A 4,436-nucleotide genomic window follows, 5' to 3' on the forward strand; every position below is an offset into this window, starting at 1 on the left:
TTAAGTCTGTTTTCCAAACTGGCAGTAGAAGACATCAATTTCTCAAAAAGCGTAGTCCTGCCCATTTCTCATCCCGTCAGCATGAACGCTGCCCCTTAGTGCGCGCACGGGGGTCTGAAGGTTAACCTCAGTACCCTCTATATATATGTCTTAAGTCTGTTTCTCAAATTGGTAGTAGGAGACATCAATTTTTCAAAAAGTGTATTCCCGTCCATTTCTCATCCCGTTAGCGCGCGCTACCACCTTTCATGTACGGGGGTCCGAAGGTTAACCTCAGTACCCCCTATATATATGCCTTAAGCCCGTTTCTCAAATTGGCAGTAGGAGACATCAATTTCTCAAAAAGCATAGTCCCACCCATTTCTCATCCCGTCAGCGCGCGCGACCACATGGCATGCGCGGGGGTTCGAAGGTTAAGCTCAGTACCCCCTATATATATGTCTTAAGTCCGTTTCTCAAACTGACAGTAGAAGACATCAATTTATCAAAAAGCGTAGTCCCACCCATTTCTCATCCCGTCAGTGCACGTGACCACCTAGCACGCACGGGGGTCTGAGGGTTAACCTCAGTAGCCCCTATATATATGCCTTAAGTCCGTTTCTTAAACTGGCAGTAGGAGACATGGATTTCTCAAAAAGCATAGTCCCCCCCCATTTCTCATCCTATCAGTGCGCGCGTGGGGTCTGAGGGTTAACCTCGGTACCCCTATATATATGCCTTAAATCCGTTTCTCAGACTGACAGTAGGAGACACGGATTTCTAAAAAAGCGTTGTCACCCCCATTTCTCATCTCGTCAGCACAAAACTCCCATCCAACGTAAGGTTTGCACGACGCGTGTTGGGAGTTCTCACGTTCCAACGAATTTGGCATGCCTTGGTGTTATTGTGGGCTATGGCATGCCTTCTAGGCACAAATTTTTTCAATCTTCAAAATTTTTGGCATGCTTTGGCGTTGCCATTCCTTGGTGCCATATTGGACGTTCCAACGACTATGGCGTGCCTTGGTACCATTTTTTCCAACATTGAAAGTTCTCACGTTCCAATGACTTTGGCATGCCTCGGTGCCATATTGGACGTTCCAACGACCTTGCCGTACCTTCTAGGCATAAATTTTTTCAATCGTCAAAATTTTCAAAGTTATCACGATCCAATGTCTATGGCATGCCTTGGTGCCATTTTTGCCAAACTTCAAAGTTCTCACGTTCCAATGGCCATGGCATGCCTTGGAGCCGTTTTCCACGTTTCGTGGGCTATGGCATGCCTTGTCACCATTTTTTTGCAAACTTCAAAGTTCTCACGTTCCAAAGTCAACGTTCTCTTGTTTCGCATGCCATTGCATGCTATATGTCTCGTGCATTCTAGAATGCCTACAACAATGCCATGATGCCGATTTCACCGTTTTAGAGGCTAGGCTACGCCTTTTGCCACTTTAGTGTTTTTGGTGAATTTGTGGCAAGAAATTTCAAATGTTCAAGTGAGATTGATATAAGTTGGTGCTATTTTTACGGAATAGGAGACACGTTATGCCTTGGTGTATTCTTTAGGACTTGGTGGTAAGCCATGCCTTGGTGGCACGCCATGCCCCAACATTGTATTTTTTGGGACTTGGTGTCATATCATGCCTTCATGACTTGTTGACATTTTTAGTGACTTGACCTTGGTTGCACGCAAGTCATGCCTTGGTGACGCATGACTTGATAATCCCTAACATTAGTCCGATTTACCCTTGGTGATTTTACCCTTTTGTTCCAAACGAGATTTATGTTCTCGTTGAGCTCATCTTAGAACACCTGCCAATGTCGCTATGAATGAGGTTTTAATAGATGTTCCGCCCCAGCCAAACTCCTTACCTGACAATGTCTTTTGCCCAGATCAGCCCGCCGAGGGAGGGTCTTGGGTCTAAAAAGAGGGGCAATGCCCCGCCTTCGATTCACGGAATAAGTAAAATAACATTAAAAGTAATGGTATTTCAGATTTTCCATTTCACAAAGTCAGACTAGAGTCAAGCTCAACATGGTCTTCTTTAAGAGATGTTTCGTTCCTTTAGCTGTGGTTTCACTAGATAGTAGACAGGGCAGTGGGAATCTCGTTAATCCATTCATGCGTCTCACTAATTAGATGACGAGGCATTTGGCTACCTTAAGAGAGTCATAGTTACTCCCGTCGTTTAACCGCGCTTGGTTGAATTTCTTCACTTTGACATTCAGAGCATTGGACAGAAATCATATTGCGTGAGCATCCGTAGGGACCATCGCAATGCTTTGTTTTAACTAAACAGTCGGATTCCCCTTGTCCATACCAATTCTGAGTCGATTGTTTGACCCACGGGGAAGGCCCCCTAAGGAGCCGTTCCCAATCCATCCCCTGGCCGACACGTGGCGACCCGCTCTCGCCGCAGGAGCAGCTCGAGCAGTCCACCGACAGTCGATCGGTTCAAAATTAGGACCCCGTGCCCAGCCCTTAGAGCCAATCCTTTTCCCAAGGTTACGGATCCATTTTATTGACTTCGCTTGCCTACATTGTTCCATTGACCAGAGGCTGTTCACCTTGAAGACCTGATGCGGTTATGAGTACAATTGGGCGTGGGAGGCACTTGGTCCTCCAGATTTTCAAGGGCTACCGGGAACGCATCTGACACCACACGACGTCCAGTGCTCTTTCGGCCGTTGGACCCTACCTCTGGCTGAGCCGTTTCCAGGGTGGGCAGGCCATTAAACAGAAAAGATAACTCTTTTCGAAGCCTCTACCGTCGTATTCGGACTCCCTAATGTTGCCGTCAGCCACCACGTCCATTTCGGTGCTCGTGCGCATGGCGCTATCAGACGGGCTTCCCCCACTCTTAGGATCGACTAACCCATGTGCAAGTGCCATTCACTTGGAACCTTTCCCTCCTTCGGCCTTCAAAATTCTCATTTGAATATTTAGTACTATCACAAAGATCTACAACGACGGCCACTCCACCCGGGCTAGCGCACTGAGTTTTACAGCGATCGCCACGCCTTCCTACTCATCGGGGCCTGGCACTTGCCCCAACGATCGGGTGTAGGTCATGCGCTTAAGCGCCACCTATTTTCAGGGCTAGTTGATTCGACAGGTGAGTTGTTACACACTCCTTAACGGATTTCGACTTCCATGACCACCGTCCTATTGTCTTAATTGACCAACACCCTTTGTGGGTTCTAGATTAGCGCATAGTTGGGAATCGTAACCTGGCTTTTGGCTCATCCCGCATCGCCAATTCTGCTTGCCAAAAGTGGCCCACTAGGAGCTCCTGATTCCGTGGCACGGCTCAACGAAGCAGCCGCGTCATCCTACCTATTTAAATTTTGAGAATAGGTAGAGGGAATTGCGCCCCCGATGCCTCTAATCGTCGGCTTTACCCTATAGAACTCGAGCCAGGCAACTTCGGAGGGAACCAGCTACTACATGGTTCGATTAGTCTTTCGCCCCTATACCCAAGTTAGACGAACGATTTGCAAGTCAATAGCACTTCGGGCCTCCACCAAAGTTTCCTCGGGCTTCGCCCCGCTCAGGCTTAGTTCACCATCTTTTGGGTCCCAATAGGTATGCTCTCACTTGAGCCCTTCTCAGAAGATTAAGGTCGATCGACGGTGCAGCCCTCGAAGGGGATCCCACCAATTAGCTTTCTCGCCTGTTGACTCTCACACATGTCAGACTCCTTGGTCCGTGTTTCAAGACAGGTCGAATGGGGAGCCCACAGGCCGATGACAGGAGCGCGCTGCCATCCACGATCGCAACGATGACATTCCACGGGCGTATCAACGACTCTTGCATTGGACGCTGTCGCAATCCACATCCGACCGGGGCACATTGCTGGCCCCCATCCACTTCCCTCCCGACAATTTCAAGCACTCTTTGACTCTCTTTACAAAGTCCTTTTCATCTTTCCCTCACGGTATTTGTTCGCTATCGGTCTCTCGCCCGTATTTAGCCTTGGACGGAATTTGCCACCCGATTTAGGCTGCATTCCCAAACAACCCGACTCGTCGAAAGCGCCACATGGTGTGACAGGGTCCGGGCCCGACGGGGCTCTCACGCTATCTGGCGCCCCCTTCTAGGGGACAATTCAAACGTCGAGGGCGACCGATTCTCAAGCTGGGCTCTTCCCGATTCGCTCTTCCTTGTTAGTTTCTTTTCCTTCGTTTATTGATATGCTTAAACTCAGCAGGTGTTCCCGCCTGACATGGGGTCACTTTGTGAGGACGCTTGCTTCAGGGTCTTTTGCTCCTCGTCAACGAAGTTTGCCCATAGAGGTTTTTAAGGAGCTAATGCTTCCAACCACTGCGTGTCGTGGCTGCCATCTCCAAGGGGCTGTTTTTTGGGCCAACCGTGAGCGGGAGCACACGGGAGGCCAATATCTGCCACACCTAACTATTCCCTATGTAGAGGGTGAGGGGATTGTTGGTGATGTTGCG

The 4,436-nt window shown here is 49.0% G+C and overlaps 1 pseudogene; it reads right to left on the reverse strand.

The window, feature by feature from the left end:
* Nucleotides 1-32, reverse strand: part of LOC120004681 — a 2,832-nt pseudogene extending 2,800 nt beyond the window's left edge.
* Between the last annotated feature and the right edge of the window lie 4,404 nt (nucleotides 33-4,436).

The sequence above is a fragment of the Tripterygium wilfordii genome, chromosome 8 (genome assembly GCF_013401445.1).
Source record: "Tripterygium wilfordii isolate XIE 37 chromosome 8, ASM1340144v1, whole genome shotgun sequence".
Lineage (NCBI taxonomy): Eukaryota > Viridiplantae > Streptophyta > Magnoliopsida > Celastrales > Celastraceae > Tripterygium > Tripterygium wilfordii.